At 42.3% G+C, this 14,852-nt stretch overlaps 1 protein-coding gene across 1 annotated transcript in view; it reads right to left on the bottom strand.

Moving 5' to 3' along the window:
- LGALS3 (galectin 3) overlaps window positions 1-14,852 on the bottom strand; it is a 61,976-nt gene that overhangs the window by 39,533 nt on the left and 7,591 nt on the right. The gene's annotated exons all lie outside the window — the stretch shown is intronic.

The raw sequence follows: 14,852 nt of genomic DNA on the forward strand, positions 1-14,852 counted from the left end.
GTCCTGCAGCACCGGAACAGCGCCGAGCGGAGGCGAGTACTGTACAGAACTAAAGGGGGTGAGAGGGGGCTGGATGAGGTCGAAGGCCGCAGTGGTCTTACACCTGCGGACCTCCAGAGGTTTCAAAACTACAACTCCCAGCAAGCCCGGACAGCCGATGGCTGCCCGGGCTTGCTGGGAGTTGTAGTTTTGAAACCTCTGGAGGTCCGCAGGTTGAAGACCACAGAGGGTGGAGAGTTCACTCGAGTATAAGCCGAGGGGGGTGTTTTCAGCACGAAAAATCGTGCTGAAAAACTCTGCTTATACTCGAGTATATACGGTAATAAATATGTCCCATTATATAGAACACTGTATATTAGTCGTAAATGCCCTGAAAAGTTTGATAAAGTCTGGATGCCTTGGTTGATTTTGGAGGAGTAGGTTGTCCCTTCTGAGCGTGTGAGTTCTCCTCAGTAACTTTATATGGCCATTTATCCTTGAGTGGTGTTGTGGGGTTCCCATAGGTGAGTGTGTGGTGTGTGCATGTGTGTGTGTCCGTTGTTGTAGAGCTGTTTCTTCCTGAGACTCCATGATTGTACTGATTCCTGTTTGTGATCACTGCATTTTACTTATTTCCTGGTGGATGTTACAGCGGTCTTGTGGAGCTCTCTGGAGTGTTGTTTTTGTTGTCTTCTGTTTATGCAAAATTTATAAATAAATACTTAAAAAAAGAAAAAAAAATGAATCTGACATTTCCCATTTAACCATTGTGAGCAATACTGATACTGTTGCACATAACTACTACTTTTGGCAAGGGTACTGCTGGGTATATGATTTTACATGCCTTTTGATGCCATCCTGTACACATAATAAAAATAATTATGTGGGTGATGAGCCAAGGGGAATTGCTCAACATCAGAAAATTTTCACCAGGAAGCTCAGAATGTTTCACTCACTGCAAATATCCAAAATGGGTAACTTCTAGTAAGGATAAACTTTTGTGTTTCTTTTACTTCTTCATCTACAAGCTGCAAAAATGATATCAAAACACAGCCAATGGTTCTCACTACCCCTTAAACAGTTGATTTTTGCCACATTATGCATAAACTCATACCTGTTCTTTATCAAAATTCAGATTTTTCCAAAGTCTTAAAGGGGTATTCCAGTGTTTTAGAAAAAAATGATATGCAACTGAGGTGGCAGAACAAAATAGAAAAAAAAACATACTTACCTAGCCCCAGTCCCCAGCTGGTCCACTGCAACTCCAGTTTGTCTCCATCCGGTCCCTCAACTTTCTGTCTTTTTTCCTGCTTCTGAGACAAGTGCTCAGTGCAAGCTCAGCCAATCATTGGCCAAGATGGGACACTGCTGGGTGCATAGTGGGCAGGTCCTGCACAAAGCATTCCTATTGGAAGATTGGAGGACCTGACAGAGGCTAATGGAAGCTGCAGGGGATCAGGGGCTAGGTAAGTACATTATGTTTTTCTTTTTTACATGCTACAGCAGTGTATTACTTTTGACAAAACCTTGGAATTTCCCTTTAAATAATGGCTGTAAATGTGTTCTTAAAAAAAAAAACACACCTACTTTTGGAACAGGCTACTATCAAGTGGCTATTATGTTTTATTAGCTATATTTTTTGCACCAGGTGAATATTGGCCGCATGATGGTAAAACATACCATAACCTATACTTATTTGGTATTGCTGTAATCGTATTAACCCATAGAATAATAGAACAATAGTGAAAACCACAGGCATGTCATGTTTATTCAGATTTTCTCAGAAAGGGGTAGTAAAGTTTATAAACAACATATGTGTCACTGACACTAACTACATATATATCTGTATTTATTTTTATCAGAATCCCCATAAAAATACCTTTTGTAGATCAGCTTCAGAGTTGAGCTCTCTGCGGAGGGCAGGAAGTGGGCGGACACGGCAGGTGCGACGTCATCTGAAGCCTGGCCGGGGCTCGCTTCCGCTTGCCTCCTCTCGCTCCTGCAGCTCACGCGCTGCAATGAATGAGGAGAGTGAGATGCAGGGGGGGCGGGGATATTTACATTTTGCGCACGAGCACTATGCTCGCTCTCTGCCTGTATAGGAAACAGATAAGCAATTTGACCGTGTAGTAAGAGATGTCGCCGCTGAATGAAGGAACCAGGAGGAGTGCAGCATAAAATCAAGCTGGGTTTATTAGATGCAACGCGTTTCGCTGCGCATGCGCAGCTTCATCATGCCTGATGAAGCTGCACATGCTCAGCGAAACGCGTTGCATCTAATAAACCCAGCTTGATTTTATGCTGCACTCCTCCTGGTTCCTTCATCCAGCGCCGATATCTCCTACTACACGGTAAAATTGCTTATCTATTGCCTCTGAGGAGGGCTGCGGATGAGGACACAAGTATTTACAGGCGCTTCCCATTGTTGTGTGTGTGCACACAACCAACTCTGGTAAGCGGCGTGGGATAGATCGTTTCCCTTTCCCTATGGGCCTGACCTGCTGATCCCGCACATGGAGCGCCTTCTGCTTTCCTTTTGTATAGGAAACAGGCAGAGAGCGAGCACAGCGCTAGTGCGCTTGTGACGTGCAAAATTTTAATATCCCCACCCCCCTGCATCTCCCTCTCCTAGTGGCCAGGTTTACAAATGTAAACATATAAAACATGATTTTTTTTTTAAATAAAATATATTACAAACATTTTTCTTTATACATAATGTATTTAATAAAAAAATTTTTTTTTAATGAGAGTACCCATTTAACCCCTTAAGGACTCAATTTAATTTTTACGTTTTCATTTTTTCCTCCTCGCCTTCTAAAAATCATAACTCTTTTATATTTTCATCCACAGACTAGTATGAGGGCTTGTTTTTTGTGCGACCAGTTGTCCTTTGTAATGACATCAATCATTATATCATAAAATGTATGGCGCAACCAAAAAACACTATTTTTGTGGGGAAATTAAAACGAAAAACGCAATTTTGCTAATTTTGGAAGGTTTTGTTTTCACGCCGTACAATTTATGGTAAAAATGACATGTGTTCTTTATTCTGAGGATCAATACGATTAAAATGATATCCATTATTATATACTTTTATATTATTGTTGCGCTTAAAAAAAATCACAAACTTTTTAACCAAATTAGTACGTTTATAATCCCTTTATTTTGATGACCTCTAACTTTTTTATTTTTCCGTATAAGCGGCGGTATGGGGGCTCATTTTTTGCGCCATGATCTATACTTTTTTTTGATACCACATTTGCATATAAAAAACTTTTACTACATTTTTTATAATTTTTTTTTTAATAAAATGTATTAAAAAAGTAGGAATTTTGGACTTTTTTTTTTTTTTTCGTTCACGCCGTTCACCGTACGGGATCATTAACATTTTATTTTAATAGTTCGGACATTTACGCACGCGGCGATATCAAATATGTCTATAAAAAATTTTTTTTACGCTTTTTGGGGGTAAAATAGGAAAAAACGGACGTTTTACTTTTTTATTGGGGGAGGGGATTTTTCACTTTTTTTTTACTTTTAAATTTTTTTACATTTTTTTTTTACACTTGAATAGTCCCCATAGGGGACTATTCATAGCAATACCATGATTGCTAATACTGATCTGTTCTATGTATAGGACATAGAACAGATCAGTGGTATCGGCGATCTTCTGCTCTGGTCTGCTCGATCACAGACCAGAGCAGGAGACGCCGGGAGCCGGACGGAGGAAGGAGAGGGGACCTCCGTCCGGCGTTATGAATGATCGGATCCCCGCAGCAGCGCTGTGGGCGATCCGATCGTTCATTTAAATTGCGAACTGCCGCAGATGCCGGGATCTGTATTGATCCCGGTACCTGAGGGGTTAATGGCGGACGCCCGCGAGATCGCGGGCGTCGGCCACTGCCGGCGGGTCCCTGGCTGCGATCAGCAGCCGGGATCAGCCGCGCATGACACGGGCATCGCTCCGATGCCCGCGGTTATGCTTAGGACGTAAATGTACGTCCTGGTGCGTTAAGTACCACCTCACCAGGACGTACATTTACGTCCTGCGTCCTTAAGGGGTTAAATCAACTGGTGCCAGAAAGTTAAACAGATTTCTAAATTTCTTCTATTTAAAATTTTTAATCCTTCCAGTACTTATCAGCTGCTGTATGCTTCACAGGAAGTTGAGTTGTTCTTTTCTCTCTGACCACAGTGCTCTCTGCTGACACCTCTGTCCATGTCAGGAACTGTCTTGAGCAGGAGCATATCCCCATAGCAAATCTCTCCTGTTCTGGACAGTTTCTGACTCAGACAAAGGTGTCAGCAGAGAGCACTGTGGTGATACTGGAAAGACCTACACAACTTCCTCTGTAGTATGCAGCAGCTGATAAGTACTGGAAGTATTAAGATTTTTGAATAGAAGAAATGTACAAATCTGTTTACCTTTCTTGCATCAGTTGATTAAAATTTTTTTTCCCGGAAAGTGCCCCTTTAATATCTCTGACAAGATAATGACTTATTACTATCAAAAGGTCAAAGGGTGCAACTTACAAAAATGTGAGTTCATTCAATTGTGAAACCCGTAAAACAACAATCTTGCTTTTTGTACAGATGGAAATTTAAGACCTGTGCAGAATCCACCCACTCAAGAGAATAATTTACATTCTTACAAGGCAAAGCTAACAGGTATAACTAGACTGCACGTGTTATATAATAGTTTGTGGTTGTTTAAAATACACAGGAGGGTCTGTGGAGGCTGTAAAGTGGCTTAAAGGCTATTTATATCATAAGCTATCTGGACAAAATTTGTATAGGAATTAAAGGGGTACTCCGAAGTAATTTGTAAATTACTTCTATTAAAAAATCTTAATCCTTCCAGTACTTATTAGCTGCTGAATACCACAGAGGAAATTCTTCTGTACCCCTTTAAATAAAATTGCTGAACCGTACCACCAAAAAAAAATAAAAAAATAAAAAAAACACAACAACCTTGGTTACAATTATACACCCAACCACTTATAGAATCCACAATTAATAACTATTGCAAATCAATATTTTATCCTGTAATTTATCTGCATTTTGCTACCATTCTATGAACTTTAATGGTGTAATTAAAGGTTAATTCTTAGTGTTTTTTTTTCAGTGACTTCCATTCTATTCACTACCGCAATTCTCTGCTGGGGAGGGATGCCTAGTTCTGGTCCTTCACCGCTCCATTATTCACAACTGTAAAGCCTAAACTGTAAGGAATACTGGGGCATGTTTTTATACCATTCAGGGTTTATGAGATTATGTGGAGGTTCATTTATAGAAAGTAATCAGGATATGGTCAGAATTGGGTTTGTTCTGTCATCAGGATCAGTGGGAAATTAAACCTTTAGGATGCGTTCACACACTAGTAACTAGCAGTGGGTTTCCCGCTGCGTGTTACGCTACCATTGATTTGAATGGGTCCACAGACGGTACGTAATAGTGTCAGATTTGCGGACTGTCCGCAGACCCATTCAAATGAATGGTAGTGTAACTCACAGCAGGAAACCCGCTGCTAGTTACTAGCGTGTGAATGCATCCTCAGGGGTACAATGTCAACCAGTCATTTATGTAATAAAAGACTTTAGTATAATTCTGCTTATATCACATTTTGGAGTATTACACCAAATAATTGAGAATGTGCCAAAAAACATCATGCAACCTTCATAGCCTTATGACATACAAGTATATTAAAAGGGGTATTCCAGGAATATTTTTTATTTGACTATGCTACAGGGGCTGTAAAGTTAATGTAGTTCATAATATAGTGTCTGTACCTGTGTGTGACGGTTTTCTCACCATTCTTCTGTGATTTTCACCCCACTATTTATTTTTATCAGCATACAAAATGACTGTTGTCTCAGATTTTTCCCAGGTTGCAATACGGCCGAGACCTCACTAGTCAGCTGATGACAGGGAGCCTGTCTGCTTCAAAGGGTGGAGCGATCGCTTGGTGGGAGATTAATCTGCAACTAATGCAACAGCTGTAGGCACCCTGATTGAAAACCATAAGTCTTTTGAATGGATGCAGCTCATTTGTTTCAATGGGTGGGTTGGCTGATGTGTGGGAGGAAAATGGAATTATGGGATTTGTAGGCAAAAAAGTAAACTCAAACAGGAAATACCAGTTCACAAAAAGCTAGCCACAGTGTTATGGTAATCTCACAACATAGACATTTAGCCCCAAGACAAGCGCAGATCATTCCTAAGCATGTCCATTACTGTCTGCCAGGTATGTACTAAAATAACCATATGGTGGATAACCCCTTTAAATGTCATGTGGAGCCAAAGATTCTGATCTTGTAAAGCCAACCACAAAGAAAGGTATAATTTCATAGACGTCATATGATGACTAACCGGTAGGTAGGACACAGACATCAGCTCTTCTTCTTCAGGCGATGATTACATAAACTAAGCCATCTGTCAATACACAACTAATGTCTGAAAATGGTACAAGATGGTTGAATGGTTCTAGAAACTAAAGAAACTAAAGAAAAGAAAAATTCTAAAAAACTAAAAAGATTCTTTCAGTAATACAATATAGTAAAATTCCAAACTATTGGAAGTCAGACACATACAACACACAATTATAGGCCCTTCTCCTATATGTATCCCACTGCAAGGCAATCGCTGTTCCTACATCTATGAGTGCATGTGGACATTATATAGGGGTCTCCCTTCTTCTGGACCCCTCTCTATGAGCCAGAGAAAAATGGTACTGAACAACAGTGACCCCTATTATATTACAGATAGCTGTCCATGGTATACATCACTTGTGTGCAAGTGTTGGAAAATATATAAGCTGGATAATAGTTCCTTTGGCAACAGCTGGTTGGCGGGGTTCATGGAGCCCAACCTGAAGCAGGCATCTATTTGCCATAATGGCTGCATTCCGGTAAGGATAAGATAATCCCTATAGCTGGCCACACATATGAACTGGCAAATTCCAGCTGACTGTCTAATGTGTATAGCGGCATTCTGAATCTCCCCCAATGGCAGGTGTGGGAGAGAGGGGTCGGTCATGTTGAAATCCAGTCCTTTTGTTGTTATGTAGATAAACTTCTACCAAAAAAATCTGACAGTGGCTTTCCTCTCCCCATTCAGAATACATGTGAACACAATAGGCATGTGTATGTAGGAATCAGAAAAAAATAGCTATTAACCAAAGAAGCTGAAATGTATAATAGAATTTGACAGGAAATCCATCACTTCCAAATTCTTGTTTTATTACAGATCGATTAAAACATGTAAAAACATTGGTTCACTCTTACACTTTTCTGATCATTATGATCTTCATTGATGCTCGGAACTAGGGCGGTAAAGGTCAGTGTGAGCAAGTTTGTTCAAGCAATGTTTTGACGTTTTTATGGATTCCTAAAAAAGCAAGAAATTTCTGCCAAAATGCAGAATTTCCTGTAAAATTTTATTGGCTCTTCCACTGTTGAAGGCCAGGGGCTTATCATTGCACTTGGGAAACGTCTGGTGAATGTACTCATATTGATTGTGAGCACATTTGTATGGCCACCACAAGGCCCATTTGGTCCAATTGTTATAACATAAATTAACATACAGGAACTAGAACTGGATCTAGAGTAAAAGGGAAGAGGTAGCCGTGCATTCTACAATCATGTAATCAGATTGCCGTTCAATCTGTTAGCAGGTGTGGTGTTACAGAGATCTTGTAACCAGGTGTGGTTGAGCCATCAGGTGCATAGTTACCCAACAATACTACAAATATCATCTATAAGCTGCATGTATTTTTAGGTTGACATTTAATCCCCACTCTCAATAGTTTGGAATCCCAGCAACAAAGTAACCTTGAGTTATTGAACCTATCAGCTATGTCAAGTCTGTTTGGCTCAAGAGAATTTATTGGCAAGGACAGCCGTTCCCTCTGCCAGGATCTGACTCATGAACGACCATCCCTTTCTGTACAGACATTTATTAAGCTTGTGTGATCAGATACGGGAATTAGCTTTTTGGGTGGGGGAATAATAACTACAAGGCAAGGCAACAGATCATTAAAACACATTGTAAATTGCAGGTTTCTTTTCTACTAAATAATAATCTGTAAATGTAACTTGTGAATCTTTAAAGAGATTGTCTGGTATAGAAGGCCTTATGTTAGACAGCCTATGGCGGAGATAAGCTGTTATCTACAGAGAGAATGTGCAGTGATCCCTTTAACATACAATTGTCTTTTTTGGACAATTGTAACTTGAAACCAGACCGAACATACCGTATAACGCTACGGACAGTCCAGATCTGTAAAACATGTCAATGGCTCGAAGATCTGACCAGTTAGAATGGGCATTTCACTGATAAAACACCTGTATTACTGAAGTGCATGCACTGGCTGGCTGTCTGGTAGCGCCCCCTACAGTACAGGGAGGTACTACATGTTCTGTACTACTCATTACCTTTGCCAGGGTTAGCTGCTCCTTTGGAGACCAGGTAATGATGGCCCCATTTTACTTGGGACACTTCATCTACTGTACAGGATCCTAGAGAAGCTCCTGTCCTCTACATAGACAGTGATTTACAGCCTCCAGCAGCTTTTTCTTACTTTAACCCCTTCCCGCAAATGGACGTGTATACACGTCCATTTTTTCTGTGACTTGACGCAAATGGACGTGTATACACGTCCAATACATTTTCTATCACCATGCCCGTTGGCATGGTGATAGAAACGTTATCTCAGCTGTCCTGGACAGCTGACTGATGACACTATGCAGCTGGGGACCAATCAGACTGGTCCCCTGCTGCAGATCGTTGTCATTAGTCAGTCAGTTAGTGACTGACTAATGACAAGGACTTGCGGGGTTCCGGGCTGATCGGGTCTCTGGTGACCCGTTCGCCCGAAAAATAACAATGATCGGAGCAGTCAGACCGCTCCGATCATCCTGAAGGGATAGGACCGAGGTGGCAGCTGCCACCTCGCTCCTAAACCCCTGCCATTGGTCGTTAGGACTAGCGACCAATGGCAGGAGGGGGGCGGGGGGTTAAAGGTGAAATCCCCGCTCTGCCCCGCCCCTGGATGTCGGGGCAGAGCGGGGGGAAGATGGCGGAGGGTCCCGGGACCAGCGATCATGTCCCGGGACCAGCGATCATGTTCGCGGCGGCACCGGACAGACAGCGCGGGACCGGCGGAGGCAGCGGCAGACGGAGCTGTGAAGATCAGCGGTAAGTGATCTTCACTGCTGCGTTCCAGGAGTTGCCAAACTACAACTCCCAGCAAGCCCAGAAAGCCAAAGGCTGTCTGGGCATGCTGGGAGTTGTAGTTTTGCAACATCTGGAGGCCCACAGCTTGGAGACCACTGTGCAGTGGTGTCCAAACTGTGCTCTTACAGATGTTGCAAAATTACAACTCCCAGCATCCCCAGACAGTCCAGGCATGCTGGGAGTTGTAGTTCTGTAACATGTGGCCCTTCTGATTTTACAGCACTACAACTCCCAGCATGCCTGGACAGTCTGGGCATGCTTGGAGTTGAAGTTTTGCAACATTTGGAGGGCTACAGCTTGGACACCACTGCAAAGTGGTCACCAAACTGTGACCCTCCAGATGTTGCAAAACTAACTCCCAACATGTCTTTCAGCGGTCTGGGCATGCTGGGAGTTGTAGTTTTGCAACAGCTGGAGGCACCCTTTTTGGGAAACACTGAGTTAAGTAACAAACTCAGTGTTTTGCAACCAGTGTGCCTCCAGCTGTTGCATAACTACAACCCCCAGCATGCACGGACAGCCAGAGGGCATGCTGGGAGTGTTAGTAGTATGCCTCCAGCTGTTGCATAAATACAAGTCCCAGCATGCCCTCAGTTGTCACTGCATGCTGAGAGTTGTAGTTTTTGCAACGGCTGAAGGATCACTGGTTGCGAAGTTTGTTGCCTAACTCAGTGTTTCGCAACCAGTGTGTCTCCAGCTGTTTCAAACTACAACTCCCAGCATGCACTGATAGACTGTACATGCAAGGAGTTGTAGTTCTGCAACAGCTGGAGGCACACTGGTTGCGAAACACTGAGTTAAGTAACAAACTGTGTTTTGCAACCAGTGTGCCTTCAGCTGTTGCATAACTTCAACCCCCAGCATGCACAGACAGCCAAAGGGCATGCTGGTTGTGGTAGTTTTGCAACAGCTGGAGGTTTGACACCCCCCCCCCCCCCCCATGTGAATGTACAGGGTACATTCACACGGGCGGGGGTCTACAGCGAACTTCATGATACAAGTTTGAGATGCAGCAAGTTTTCCGCCGCAGCTCAAACGCTCAGAGGGAAGCTCGCTGTAGACCTCGGCCGTGTGACTGTACCCTAAAAACACTACATTACACAAAATAAAAAGTAAAACACTACATATACACATACCCCTACACAGCCCCCCTTCACCCCCCCCCCCCCAAAATAAGAATAAAACATTTCTCGTATGACACGGTTTCCAAAATGGAGAATCCAGCTGTTGCAAGACAACTGGCAGTATTGCCGGACAGCGATTGACTTTCCAGGCATGCTGGAAGTTTTGCAACAGCTGGAGGCACCCTGTTTGGGAAACCCTGCCATAGGGTATTTTTTGGTATTGGAGGCAAGTGTAATTCTTGCATCCGGTTCCGTCCTCGGAGCCCTGTCGTATTTCAAGGAAATTTTCTCCTTCACTTTGCTGCTATTCCTGTGAAATACCTAAAGGGTTAACTTCCTTACTGATTGTCCTTTTGAATACTTTGAGGGGTGCAGTTTTTATAATGGGGTAATTTATGGGGTATTTCTAATAGGAAGGCCCTTCAAATCCACTTCAAAACTGAACTGGTCCCTGAAAAATTCAGATTTAGAAAATTTTGTGAAAAATTAGAAAATTGCTGCTGAACTTTGAAGCCCTCTGATGTCTTCCAAAAGTAAAAACATGTCAACTTTATGATGCAAGCATAAAGTAGACATATTGTATATGTGAATCAATATATAATTTATTTGGAATGCCTATTTTCCTTACAAGCAGAGAGCTTCAAAATTTGAAAATTGCTAAATTTTCTAATTTTTCATGAAATTTTGGAATTTTTCACCAAGAAAGGATGCAAGTATCGACGAAATTTTACCGATATGTTAAAGTAGAATATGTCACGAAAAAACAATCTCGGAATCAAATTCATGAGTAAAAGCATCCCAGAGTTATTAATGCTTAAAATGACAGTGGTCAGATGTGCAAAAAACGCTCTGGTCCTTAAGGTGAAAATGGGCTTGGTCCTTATGGGGTTAATATCTAAGGGACTTCTTTTATCTTTATTAGTTATCTACTTACTTTTCTTTAATTCTCACTTTTTCCTATTTTTTGGGATGACATGTTTGGTTTCTTTAACCAATTACCAAGTTTCCATAGAGTTATTGTCTCAACATACAGTCGTTTTAATATACAATGGTCGTCCTGAAACCAATAAATATTTTTACTTAATGGACCATTGGATTACATACTGTATGAAAAATTAGAGGGTGCTCACCCAATGACCATGCATTGTTGTCAGCTGGAACTCTATAGTTCTCTAAGCTTGAGGGTTCCTCTTGATTTCATGATGAACTCAAGGGTCACATGTCTAATTTACATACAGGGAAGTAGCTCCAATACAGAAAGAAACTGGTCTCTCCGATCAGAAAAGTGGACATTCGGTGTACAGCTAAATGTTCTGTACTACTCTTCACCTGTGCCAGGGTTTGCTGCTCCTCTGGACACCAGGTGGGGGCAGCTCCATTTTACTTTTTAGGACACTGTGTGTACTGTACAGGACCCTGAAGAAGCTCCAATTATGAAGGGACAGAGGTCTCTCATAAAGTGCCCATTTGATGTACAGCAATTTACTTTTGATAATGAACATTTTTAGCTAACAGCTCAGACTCCTTCATTGCCAGCTATTGCTAAGAATTGCTGGCATGGAGTTAATGCCAAGCACAGATCAGCAGCAACCACTCTTCAAATAAAAGTGTAAAGGATCAATGGGATTTTATGTTTACCAACATACAACTGCTATATTCAGGGATTAGCATTCACCAATGATCTAACAAACAAAGAATCTCTATGTATTCTGAATTCCTCCCAGCCACAATTATTTCCATGCCTACGCAAAAACAGGTTCTACAGGAGGAATCAGATGTTCAATTTTATCTAAGATGTTCAAGTATGAGTGAGGCTACTAAGTGCACTCAAATGGTGCTGCCATTTGAAAAGCTAAGTGATTAAAGGGGTTATCCATCATAAGGTGATTTTAGTATTTACCTGCCAGACAGTAATAGACATGCTTAGGAAGGATCCGTGCTTGTCTTGGCGCTAAATGGCTGTGTCTTGGGTCCACCATGATGCTGCAGATTTCTTCTTGTGAAATGGCTATTTCCTGTTGGAGTTCCCTCCCACCAACTACAAGTCCCAGGATCCCTTTTTTGGAAGTATGAGTTCACTTTTTTCCCTCCCACACATCAGCCACCCCACTCATTGCAACACACCTGGGACAATTCCCTGTAGCCTTGTGGAGAATGTAATGTCTCGGGCCACACTGCAACCTGGAGAGCTGAGACAACACTCATTTTGTATACTGCTAAAAATAAATATCGGGGCAAAGATCACATCCATCAAACACAGGTACAGATACAATCCTGGAATACTTTTAAAGAATACTCTGATCTAGGTAAAAAAAAAAAAAAAACACACCCTGCTTAGTCTGTAAAAATGCATTGGAATCCATACTCACCTCACCTGGTTTAACGTTCCAATCCACCTTAGTCCCTCTGTTTACTTTGGCTGTAATTTGTTACATCTGCAGGAGAATTGGGACACTGCATCATCAGGGTAAGGAAACAGAGGGATCGGCATAATAGACAAAAATTGAAATATCCCTTTAAAGGGGTACTCTGCCCCTAGACATCTTATCCCCTATCCAAAGGCCACTGGGACCCCCGCGATCTTTGCACAGTCCAAATAAATGTTATATTGATTCACAAATACAATATGTCTACTTTATGTTGGCATCAGAAAGTTGACATGTTTTTACTTTTTGAAGACATTAGAGGGCTGCAAAATACAGCAGCAATTTTCAAAATTTTTATGAAAATTTCTAAATCTGAATTTTTCAGGGACCAGTTTAAAAGTACCTGTCATCAACAAAAACTTTTAATATGTTGTTCATAATCATTAATGAAGAGATATTGTAATATATCTTCATAAAAAAATATTAATATTTATACCAGTTTTTTCATTTTATACTTTTGGCCACTAGGGGTCACTCTTCTATGCCTGGTCTGCAAGCAGCTTCCTATGCTTTTCATAGTAAGTGTACAGCTTTTAGGACTAATGCTGAAGGGCTCTGGTCCTTCCACCGGAAGTTCAATGCTCTCAGCTCAGGACTCGCTCCCAGCCTGTGAGCTACAAGCCTGCACATGCCTCTCATATAACAGTCACCTCCCCCTCCCCCTGCTCTGTGTTCTCCCTGCCCCTCACCACACATTATCTTATACATTGTATCATCTCACTGCACTCCCTGCTCTGTGACCCCCCCCCCCCCCCCCTGACATTCATCTTAATCACTGCCTCTGTAATTGCTCCCTCAGCCCCTGGTTCTCAGCATTGACTTTTTAGTGCAGAGAGACACAGGAGAGAGAGAGACAGAGGATGCCATCCCTCACCTGTACTTAGTCTGTATGCACATTGCAGAGCAATGTTTCCCAACCAGGGTGCCTCCAGCTGTTGCAAAACTACAACTCCCAGCATGTATGGACAGCTGTTGGCTGTCTGGGCATGCTGGGAGTTGTAGTTTTGCAACAGCTGGAGGTGCCCTGGTTGGGAAACACTGCTGCAGAGGGAGAGCAGCATACAGGAAGACTGGCAGAAGCAGAGTCCCAGCCAAGCTTCATGTGACATCATGCCTGCTGGGACCCGCCTCCTTCCACCCCTCAGAAAGTCAGTGTTCCTGAGCTAATGAAGAGGGATAAAAAAAAAGGTATTTCCACTGCGTTTTAAACCTCAATAAACACAGGGATAGGCATAGTTAGAGAAGGGGACAGATGGGAAGGGGGATCAGGGAAAGTTTAGATGATGACAGGTACTCTTTAAAGGGGTATTCCGGGCAAAAACATCTTATCCCCGATCGAAAAGAATAGGGGATAAGATGTCTGATCGCGGGGAGCCCGCCGCTGGGACCCCCCGCGATCTCCCTGCAGCAGCCCGCATTCTATGCGTAGCTGCGTCTGAAGTTTCGGAAACCGCTGGGCTTCCGAGACGAGAAAAATCAAAATCTGCATTTTTTACACTAACATGTTCTTGTAGCCCCATTTTTTTCATTTTTAAAAGTGGTATAAGGAGAAAACGCCCCCCAAAATTTGTAGCCCAATTTTTCTCGAGCATGGAAATAGCTCATATGTTGACATAAAGTGCTCTGCGTGCTCACAACATGGCTCAAGAGGGAAAGAGCAACTGTCGGATTTTTTTAAACTAATTTTGCTGTCATGGTTTTTGGGGGCCATGTTGCATTTAGGAAGCCCCCATGGTGCCAGAACAGAAAAAAAAAACACATGGCATAATATTTTGGAAACTACACCCCTCAAGGAACATAACAAGGGGTATAGTGAGCCTTAACACCTGACAGGTGTTTGACGACTTTGCGTTGCAGTTAGACGTGAAAGTGAAAATTTTGATTTTTAACACTAAAATGATGGTGTTACTCCAAATTTAAGGGGTAATAGGAGAAAATGGACCCCAAAATTGGAAGCCCAATTTCTCCCAATTAAGAAAATGCTCCATATGTGGATGTTAAGTGCTCTGCTGGCGCACTACAGGTCTCAGAACAGAGGGAGTGCCATTGGACTTTTGGAGAGAGAATTTTGCTGAAATTGAAGTCGGGG

The sequence above is a fragment of the Hyla sarda genome, chromosome 11 (assembly GCF_029499605.1).
Source record: "Hyla sarda isolate aHylSar1 chromosome 11, aHylSar1.hap1, whole genome shotgun sequence".
Lineage (NCBI taxonomy): Eukaryota > Metazoa > Chordata > Amphibia > Anura > Hylidae > Hyla > Hyla sarda.